Genomic DNA, 11,757 nt, shown 5'->3' on the forward strand with positions numbered 1-11,757 from the left:
GAGTGGCATCATGTTTATCCCTGACCCCAGGTCACACAAAGCTTTTTCAAAGGTCATGGTGCCTATGGTACAGGGTATTAAGAATTTACCAGGATCCTGTTTCTTTTGAGGTAAATTTTGCTGAACCAATGTAGTCAGTTCATTGGTGAGTAAGGGAGGCTCTTCCTCCCAAGTCTCATTACCAAATAGCTTGGCATTCAGCTTCATGATTGCTCCTAAATATTGGGCAACTTGCCCTTCAACAATGTCTTCATCTTCTTCAGAAGATGAATAGTCATCAGAGCTCATGAATGGTAAAAGGAGGTCTAAGGGAATCTCTATGGTATCTGTACGAGCCTCAGATTCCTTTGGTTCCTCATTAGGGTACTCCTTACTGAATGGTGGACGTTCCTTGAGGTCTTCCTCATTAGAGTTTTCATCCTCATCCTCCTTCAAGGTTTCGGCCATTTTGATTACATCAATGGCCTTGCACTCTCCTTTTAAATTTTCTTCTGTATTGCTTGGGAGAATACTAGGAGGAGTTTCAGTAACCCTTTTACTCAGCTGGCCCACTTGTGCCTCCAAGTTTCTAATGGAGGATCTTGTTTCAGTCATGAAACTAAGAGTGTCCTTAGATAGATCAGAGACCATGTTTGCTAAGTTAGAAGAATTCTACTCAGAATGCTCTGTCTGTTACTGAGATGATGATGGGAAAGGTTTGCTATTGCTAAACCTGTTTCTTCTACCATTGTTATTATTGAAGCCTTGCTTTTGTTGATCTTTCCATGAAAAATTTGGATGATTTTTCCATGAAAGATTATAGGTGTTGCCAAAGGCTTCACCCATGTAATTCACCTCTGCCATTGCAGGGTTCTCAGGATCATAAGCTTCTTCTTCAGAAGATGCTTCTTTAGTACTGTTGGATACATTTTACAATCCATTCAGACTCTGAGAGATCATATTGACTTGTTAGGTCAATATTTTGTTCTAAGCCAGTATGGCATTCAGAGCATCAATTTTAAGAACTCCTCTCTTCTGGGGTGTCCCATTACTCACAGGATTCCTTTCAGAGGTGTACATGAATTGGTTATTTGCAATCATCTCAATAAGTTTTTGAGCTTCTACAGGCATTTTCTTTAGGTAAATGGATCCACCTGCATAATGGTCCAGTGACATCTTGGAAAATTCCAACAGACTATCATAGAATATATCTAATGTGGCCCATTCTGAAAGCATGTCAGAAGGACACTTTTTGGTCAGTTGCTTGTATCCTTTACAAGCTTCATAGAGGGACTCACCATCTTTTTGTCTGAAGGTCTGAACATCCACTCTAATCTTGCTCAGCTTTTGAAGAGGAAAGAACTTGGCTAAGAAAGCCGTGACCAGCTTATCCCAAGAGTCCAGGCTATCTCTAGGTTGTGAGTCTAACCATGTTCTAGCTCTGTCTCTTATAACAAAAGGGAAAAAGCATAAGCTTGTAGACTTCAGGATCAACTCCATTGGTCTTAACAGTATCACAGATCTATAAGAACTCAGTTAAAAACTGATAAGGATCTTCTGATGGAAGTCCATGAAACTTGCAGTTCTGTTGCAGTAGAGAAACCAATTGAGGCTTTAGCTCAAAATTGTTTGCTCCAATGGCAGGGATTGAGATTCTTCTTCCATAGAAGTTGGAATTTGGTATAGTAAAATCACCAAGCATATTCCTTGCATTGTTGTTTGGTTCGGCCATAATTGTTTCTTTTGCTGCTTCCTTTTCAAAAATTTCAGTGGGGTCCTCTTAAGAGTTTTGTGCTTTAGCTGCTCTTAGCTTCCTCTTCAGAGTCCTTTCAGGTTCAGGATCTGCTTCAACAAGTATGCCTTTATCTTTGTTCCTGATCATATGAAAGAGAAGAAAACAAAGAAAATATGGAATCCTCTATGTCACAGTATAGAGATTCCTGGAGATGTCAGAGGAAAAAAAAGAATAGAAGAAGGAGGTAAGAATTCGAACACACGAGAGAGATGGAGTCCGAATTGACAGTGGAGGAGGAATGTTAGTGTTCAAATAGAAAAAGGTGAGAGGGGGAAATTTTCGAAAATTTTAATTAAAATTCAAAATAATTAGTTAAAAAAATTTTGAAAAAAAGGTTAATGTTTTTCGAAAATTAAAAGTGAAAAGGTGGTTTTGAAAAAGATAAGAAATAGTAAAACAAACAAAAAGTCAATTAGTTAGTTGAAAAAGATTTGAAAATCAATTTTGAAAAGATAGGAAGTTTATAAAAGATTTTTGAAATTGATTTTGAAAAAGATATGATTTGAAAAAGATATGTTTGAAAAGATATGATTGAAATCTATTTTGAAAAAAATTTGAAAAGGAAATTAAAAAGATTTGATTTTTTTTTTGAAAAAGATATGTTTGAAAATATATGATTTTGAAAAGATATAATTGAAAATATTTGATTTGAAAAAGATTTGATTTTGAAAAATTATGAAGATTTGAAAAAGATTTGATTTGAAAACAAAATTCCTCTCCTTGTGTCATCCTGGCATTAAACACCCAGGAGCTGCATGTTTTGGGCGTTTAACGCCCAATTGCTGCATGGTTTGGGCGTTTAAACACCCAGCTAGGTATCCTGGCTGGCGTTTAAACGCCAGTTTTTCTTCCTTATTGGGCGTTTAAATGCCCAACCAGGTACCCTGGCTGGCGTTTAAATGCCAGCTTTCTTTCTTCAATGGGCGTTTTACACGCCCAGCTTTTTCTCTGTAAATCCTCTGCTTTATGTTCTTGGATCTTCATTTTGCTATATCCTTTATTCAAGAAGATATATTTTCAATTTTGAAAAACAGCAAAATGAGTCAAAACATATAATTCTTGAATGAAAACACAAGATATATGCAAGAACATTATGAATGTCAAGATGAACACCAAGAACAATCTTGAAGATCAAGATGAACATCAAGAGCTCAGTTTTCTTAATGAAAGAAAACATGGAGGACACCAAACTTAGAACTTTCTCATGTTTGGGCCGTATGCTTTGCAAGAATGCACATGTAAAACATCATGCAGTGCAAAACAAGAAATCATGAAGATCAAACAAGGAAATTCATCAAGAACAACTTGAAGTTCATCAAGAACATTATGCATGTTTTTCGAAAATTGCAAGACAATTAAAATCATGCAATTAACACCAAACTTAAAATTTGGCACTGGATTCAAACAAGAATCATGAAATATTTTTGAGTTTTTATGATTTTTATGAATTTTTTTGTATTTTTTGAAAATTGTTTTGAAAAAAAACCGAAAAAGAAGAAAAAAATTTTTAAAAGATTTTTGAAAACTTTTTGAAAAAAAAATAAAAATTACCTAATCTGAGCAACAAGATGAACCGTCAGTTGTCCAAACTCGAACAATCCCCGGCAACGGCGCCAAAAACATGGTGCACAAAATTGTGATAATAACAATGGCGCCAATAGACTGCATGCTCTCAAACGTGAATCACACTTCATCACAACTTCGCACAACTAACCAGCAAGTGCACTAGGTCGTCCAAGTAATACCTTACGTGAGTAAGGGTCGATCCCACGGAGATTGTCGGCTTGAAGCAAGCTATGGTCACCTTGTAAATCTCAGTCAGGCGGATTCAAATGGGTGATAGAGTTTTCATAATTAAAAGATAAATAAATTAAAAGATAAATAAAACATAAAGTAAAGATAGAGATACTTATGTAATTCATTGGTGAGAATTTTAGATAAGTGTATGGAGATGCTTTGCTCCTTTTGAATCTCTGCTTTCCTACTGCCTTCATCCAATCCTTCATACTCCTTTTTATGGCAAGCTATATGTTTGGGTTTCACCAGCGTCAATGGCTACCTCTCGTCCTCAGTGAAAATGGTCCAAATGCGCTGTCACTGCACGGCTAATCATCTGTCGGTTCTCGATCATGTTGGAATAGAATCTAGTGATCCTTTTGCATCTGCCACTACGCCCAACACTCACGAGTTTGATGCTCGATACAGTCATCCCTTCCCAGATCCTACTCGAAATACCACAGACAAGGTTTAGACTTTCTGGATCTCAGGAATGGCCGCCATTAATTCTAGCTTATACCACGAAGACTCCGATCTTTCGGAATGGAGGCTAAGAGATACAGGCTCAATCTTAAGTAGAACGGAAGTTGTTGTCAGTCACGCGTTCATAGGTGAGAATGATGATGAGTGTCACGGATTATCACATTCATCAGGTTGAAGTGCGAGTGAATATCTTAGAACAAGAATAAGCATGAATTTAATAGAAGAACAATAGTAATTGCATTAATACTCGAGGAGCAGCAGAGCTCCACACCTTAATCTATGGTGTGTAGAAACTCCACCGTTGAAAATACATAAGAACAAGGTCTAGGCATGGCCGAATGGCCAGCCCCCAAAACGTGATCAAGAGATCAAAAGATGATCAAGAGATTCCAAGATGAAAATACAATAGTAAAGGGTCCTATTTATAAGAAAACTAGCTACTAGGGCTTACAGAAATAGGTAAATGATGCAGAAATCCACTTCCGAGCCCACTTGGTGTGTGCTTGGGCTGAGCATTGAGCTTTACACGTGTAGAGGCTTCCTTGGAGTTAAACGCCAACTTTTATGCCAGTTTGGGCGTTTTGACTTCAGAATAGGGCAGAGAAGGGGCGTTTGAACGCCAGTTTGCGTTGTCAAAACTCGAGCAAAGTATGGACCATTATATATTGCTGAAAATCCCTGGATGTCTACTTTCCAACACAATTGAGGGTGCGCCATTAGAAATTATGTAGCTCCAGAAAATCCACTTCGAGTGTAGGGAGGTCAGAATCCAACAGCATCAGCAGTCCTTTGTCAGCCTCTGAATTAGATTTTTGCTCAGGTCCCTCAATTTCAGCCAGAAAATACTTGAAATCATAGAAAAACACACAAACTCATAGTAAAGTCCAGAAATATGAATTTTGCATAAAAACTAATAAAAACATCCCAAAAAGTAACTAGATCCTACTAAAACTACCTAAAAATAATGCCAAAAAGCGTATAAATTATCCGCTCATCAGTGCCTTCCCTCCTAATTTTACTAAACATCAAAGGGACAAGCTTAAAAGCGAGTCCAAATACGATATATGGGATGACCCATATTTATGGAGTTGTAGTGCTGACCAGATAATTAGAAGGTGTGTGTCACAGTTAGAATTCCAGTCGATTTTAGGGGCTTGCCACTCTTCAGAGAGTGGTGGACATTTTGGTCTACAAAGAACAGCTAGAAAAATTCTGGACTGTGGATTCTGGTGGCCCACACTATTTACGGATGCCACTGTTTTCTGTGAATCTTGCTCCCCATGCCAGAGGTTTGGGAATATCTCCAAGAGTGATGAGATGCCCCAACAACTTATGTTGTTTTGTGAAACTTTTGATGTGTGGGGCATTAACTTCATGGGTCCATTTCCAAACTCTCATGATTTCTTATATGTGCTGTTAGCTGTCGATTATGTTTCTAAATGGGTGGAAGAAATTCCTACCCGTACCGATGATGCTAACACGGTTGTCCCCTTTGTTTGAAATAATATTATCTGTCGCTTTGGATCACCACGAGCAATCGTGAGCGATCAAGGCACTCACTTCTGTAACAGGAGATTAACAGGTCTACTGAAGAAACATGGGATTGTTCACAAAGTGGCAACAGCTTACCACCCCCAAACCAATGGACAAGCTGAGGTGACAAATAGAGAGATAAAGCGTATCCTGGAGAAGGTCGTCAAGCCTCATAGAAAAGACTAGAGCACCAGGCTTGCAGATGCGCTTTGGGCATATTGGACTGCGTACAAGACACCGATCGGAATGAGTCCCTTCTGCCTAGTCTACGGAAAGGCTTGTCACCTCCCAGTGGAGGTGGAGCACAAGGCTTTTTGGGCAGCGCGAGAATGCAACATGGGATTCGAGAAAGCGGGGGCTGAAAGGAAGCTGCAACTACAAGAACTGAAGTGCCTTTGCCTAGAAGCTTATGAGAACTCCAGGCTATACAAAGAGAAGGTGAGGGCTATGCATGACAAGAATATCAAGCGAAGGGAATTCAGACCTGGGGAGTTGGTTCTTCTTTACAACTCCAGGTTGAGACTAATGCCAGGCAAGCTGAGATAAAAATGGGAAGGCCCCTAAAGAGTGGAAAAGGCTGAGCCATACGACGTCTTCCACTTGAGTCACTCTTCAAGCCCCAACATCCTCAAGCTCAATGGCCACCGCTTGAAGCTCTAACATGGTGAGAAGATGAAGGACAACAAGGAGCTGGAGATCCTCCTCTTAGAGGATCCACCAACAGAAGAAGACTGAGCTTATAGCCCGTCCAACTTAAGGACGTTAAAGAAAAGTGCTGGGTGAAAGACAACCCACCATGGTATGATCGTTCCTTTTCATTATTAGTTTTTCGTTGTTTTATTTTTATCAGTGTTCCTTCATTTATTCTGCATAAAAAAGGGCATTCGATGCGCGAGCGTCATATACGCGTACGTAGGGGTGGGCATGGTTCGGATTTTTATAAATCCAAACTGGATCCATTTCAGAACCAGTTTTATGGTTCATGAAACCAAACCAGAACTGGATTGAAGAGAGAAACCGGTTCTAAACCGGTTTGAAAAAATAAAAACCGGTTTTAGAATTTAAATCCGGTTTTACTTACAAACCGGTTTTACTTACAAACCGGTTTTAAATCCAGTTTTACGTATAAAACCGGTTTTAAATCCGGTTTTTTTGAATCCAAATCTAAAATCCATTTTTTTAAATCCAAATATAAAATCCAATTTTTTTTATAAAATCCAGTTTTAAAATCAGATTTTTTAAATTAATATGGCTACAATGCATAGTATGGCTGCAATGATCAACAATTTATTTTCAGTAATAAATTAATAATAACAATTTATTCTTGAACCATTCAAAGGGATAAGAAAACATTAATTTTGAAGCACTAGATAGCAGAGCAAGGTGTCAAAGCACATCCAAATATATAAAAATAAATAAAGAATATAATACAAAAACCATTCAAAAGATGAATGTAGCAAAGAAACAGAATTTAGACCAAGCACTTGCCTAGGCATAGAACAGGAGTTTTTGTATCCTTAAAACTCAGAACTCAGAAACAAGGGCAAGGAGGAGGCTTACCTCAATTGATGAGCATGAGCTCCGGCGAGCCACCAACGATAGAAGAAGAGAACCGAAAAAGAGAGAAGACAGAGTTGCGAATGGGAGGTCGAGGCAGAGAGACAGAGTCTTGAATCAAAGTGAAGACTGAAGACTCAAAGAGGTAAAGGCCGACGAACCACCGGCGAGCTCCGACGAGAGGCAGAGAAGAAGAAATGTTGATGGTGGTAAAGAGTGGATTTGGTTTTGTTGAAGAGGATTTGTCGAAGAGGAGAAGACTCTAAATTAGGGTTTTTTTAGATCTGGATTTTAATTTGGATCTGGATCTGGATCTGGTTTAAAACCATTTAAATGGATTGGATCAAAAACCAAACTATAAAATAAATATAATTTTGGATTAGATTTTTTTTTTGTTTAAAACTGGTTTTTTTAAATGGTTTGGTTTGGATTTTTTAAATGGTTTGGATCCGGTTTTTTTGCCCACCCCTACGCGTACGCGTCAGATGTGAATGTAAAATCTACCAGATTGAACAGAAAGTTGCGCGGGAGTTGGGCACGAAATGTGCTTTAGGTACAAACACGACCACGCTTACGCTTCTCTACCATGTGCGCGTCACTTACACTTCTGGCAACCCACGCATCTGCGTCTATGGCGCGTCCGCGCGGATGAAAAAATCGGCGTAAATCCCTATACGACCAGAGAGTTGTGCTGGTCTGGGGCTGGTACTGTGCTAGGGGCACAACATCATTCACACGTACGCGTCATTCTCAACGTATGATCATCCATGCATGCACGCGCATGCGCTTGCGATTTTAGCCCCAAGTGTAAAATGCACAGCGAGTTGTGCAAGCGCGAGGCTGGTCTCGCGTGACTGGCACCACCAGATGCTCGCGTACGCATGCTTGACGCTTACGCATCCCTCCCTTCTTGCGCAACTGACGTGTCTGCGTGTAGTACGCACGCGTGTTGCTTGCGCCACCTTACTTAACCTAGTCCGCCGCCAGATTTCTATTCTTCCCCCCCAAATCCTAATTCTCTTTCATTCCTAATTCTTCTTTCTTTCTTCTTCCTTCTTTCACCCTTCTTACTTCTTTCCTCTTCCTCTTTTCATCTTCTTCATCAGGTTCCTTCTCTTTCTCTCCTCTACTCTTCCATTCCTCTTTCATTCATTGCATTTAATTTTGTTTTCTTTTCTTCTCAAGTTTCTTTTAGTTTCATTATTTATGATTTTTTTTTCATTCTTTCATCATGCATTTTTATGTTGGTGTTGGAGCTTTATTTAGGTATTGTTTTATTATATTTGAGCTTGTAGTTATTATGAGGAATAATTTGACAATTGACTTTTTATTATGACTCTCATATACACTTGGATTACTTATTTTTATTCCTATTTTAACTTGAACACCAAGTATTTGTGAAAAAGCCAACATGGCATTTTGAATTCTTTTTTCTCATATTCTTCCTACTTTAATGCCTCTTTTTCACAACTCTTGCACTCCACATGTATTGAGTATATCATTCACAATTGTCATCATACCAATGCTCATTCTTTTCTTCCATGTGCTACTTATTATTGAACTTGATGCTTGAGCTATGCTTCTCATGCCTCTTAATTGCATGCCATTATCCCTCCTGCATTTAGTTGTATGATATGCCTTTATGATCTTCCTTGATATCTTACCTGCATGCTGTAGCTACCATGCACTCAAGACATTGTTTATTTCCTTGGGCATTTATTATCACTTGGAATTCCTTCCTTCTGGCTTTTTTGCTATCTTTATTTACTATTTTCCCTATCTCTTTCTTCCTTAGGATGGGCACCTAGAAAGGAAAAGGAAAGGCTACTGATAAGCCACTAGGAAGGAAAGGCACTAAGAGGGCGGCGGCTACGGCACAACCCTCTACGAGCGTCAAGTCGCCCAAAAATCGAATAAAGAGAATCATCAAAGTTGTTGAAGCAGAGAAAGCATTTCCCGCTAGGGACTCTACACGGTTCACTATAATAATGAGTACCTACTCATTCTTCCAACACACCTTGTTGATTTTGTAGAGCCCCACATCGAGAGAAGACAGTAGGGATTCTTGAGGAGGCAGCCACAGGTAGCCAATCTCTCATGGATAGTTGAATTCTACTCCAACTTTCACTTGCCTACCCTGCAGTTTGTATATGTTTGTCAAAAGCAAGTCCTTGTCTCCAAAGGGGCCATTCAGCAAGCATTGGATCGTCCACCTGGCCCATAGGGATTGGACGCCTATCAAGAGGCCTCCCTCAAGTGCCAGACATACCAGTTTGACTGGGATATCGTCCTTGGTGTAATAGCATAACCTTGAAGCACTTGGATCTATGGATAGCATCGGACCTGACCTAAGAGCATCTCAGCTCGCGCACTTATCTTGGAGGCTCATGTGTGGGCACAGATTATGTCCCACTATGTATTTTCGAGCACTCACGAGTCCACCTTCACCGCAGACATGGCTGTTCTCATCTGGTACATTCTCACAGAGCAACCTCTAAATCTACCAAGGCACATCCGGCAGGTCATGGGACACGTACAGATTGCAGGTAACCTACCCTTTTCGGCATTGGTTTCATATCTTGTCTCTGTAGTTGGAGTTTCCTATAGGGCTCGGGACACCAAAGCCATGATCCCAATGGCTGATTAGTATGTCCTGAATGGGAAGTTTATCAGACCCCAGTACCCTCTGCTAGCTGACATCCAGGCCCATCTTTAGACACTCCTCCTACTTCTGCCCCGCTATCCCCTACACCTCCTCCCCCATCCACTACTCAGATGTTCCTTCAGATCCTTAAGAGGTTAGACCGGCAAGACCGGCAGATGGAGCGACTGGAGCACCACAATAAGCGCCGATACACCTATCTGAAGGAGCTCATTGTTAGTACTCACCCACGTCCACAATAAAAAGATCAATGCATATGTGATGAAATTAAAAAAAAATATTGATACATGAGTATGTGAATTATACAAAAGTGAGATTATGGGAAGCGAGGCATGAATTTAGAATTATATAGAGTGTATATGTGTGTTAAGTGGAAACTTATGTTAGTCAAAGATTCAATTTATAGCTCACTTGGCCATACATATACCCTCATCCTTACCTTAGTCCCATTACAACCCTGGAAAGACCTCAAGATGTTTGCATTTGTACACTAGATATCTGTTGATTGGTTAGATGAAGAGAAAAGTTTAGAAAGCATGATTAGAGGAGATTAGAGTGGATTAACCCTAAACACTTGAGTGATCAGAGGGCATATACTTTTTCAGTAAGGGTTCAATGCTTGATTCTATGTTCCCGGCTTTCATGAGCCATCTTCATACAAGTTTACTTGCTTCTTATTGTGTGATTTGAATTAGTGGAATCTGATTTATGTTTGTCTTGGAGGACTTATTTATTTTTGAATTAGTGGAACATGATTTATGTTTGTCTTTTGATCTCCTTAAGCTTAGCATGAAGACATGCTAATGTTTAAGTGTAAGGAGATTGATAAACCACTATTTTATGGTTTATCTTGTGCTAAATTGAGTGGGTTTTATCAGTTCTTTGCACACTTATTCATATAAACTGCATGGTTTTAGAAATCCTTCCCAATTTTGTTCTATGATTGAAAACCTGCTTCCTAAGCCTTTAAATTGTCAATCTTTAATTCCCCTTTATACCATTCGATGTCGTGATCTGTGTGTTAAGTGTTTTCAGGCCTTATAGGGCAGGAATGGTTTAGAGGATGGAAAGGAAGCTTGCAAAAATGGAAGGAACACAAGAAACTAAGGAGCTGACCAGCGAGAATCGACGCGCACGCATACCTGAAGTGTACACGTAACTTGGCGCATTCCATAGCAACACAGACGCGCACCTGACGCATACGCGTGACACGCGCAGAGGACCATCGACGCGCACGCGAACTTGACGCATACGCGTGACATGCGCCACATGCAGAATTCGCAGAAAACGTTGGGGTCAATTTTGGGCTGAGTTTGGACCCAGTTTTCGGCCCAGAAACGCAGACTAGAGCCAGGGGACAGCAGAGACTCAACACACATTGACACATTGACACATTCTGGTATTTTTAGTTTTAGTTTTAGTTTTTCGAAATCGAAGAGAGAATTTTACCACTTACTCTAGGGTTCTTCATATCCATAGATTTTCTAGTTTCATGCTTTTGGATTGGATATTGAGAAGAGTTACTACCTCCGTTGAAGTCTCTATCATTATAGTTTGTTTTCTATTTCCTTACTCTTTTATTTCCTATTTACTTTGTTTTGAGTTATATGGATACCTTTGATTTTGGAATTAATTAATGCAAGGATATTTTTCTATTTAATTATTTTATTTGTTGATTATTTTCAATTAAGTTTAATTATCATGTCTTCCTCTTACTCCCTTCACATGCATGCGAAAATGGCATCCATGTCAATGGAGTAGACTTTCAACTTGACTTTGGAGTTGATTAATAGGAGACCTTTGAGTTGGAATACTCAAGAGTTAAATTGAAATTGGAAGTTGTTGGTTGGCTTTCTAGTTACTAGCGCTAATCCTTCTAAAGGGAGAGGATTAGGACTTGTGAATAAGAGTTGGCTCAATTACTTTACTTTCCTTTATTCGGTAAGGGTTAATTAAGTAAAAACAACAACCT

The sequence above is a fragment of the Arachis hypogaea genome, chromosome 10 (genome assembly GCF_003086295.3).
Source record: "Arachis hypogaea cultivar Tifrunner chromosome 10, arahy.Tifrunner.gnm2.J5K5, whole genome shotgun sequence".
NCBI lineage: Eukaryota > Viridiplantae > Streptophyta > Magnoliopsida > Fabales > Fabaceae > Arachis > Arachis hypogaea.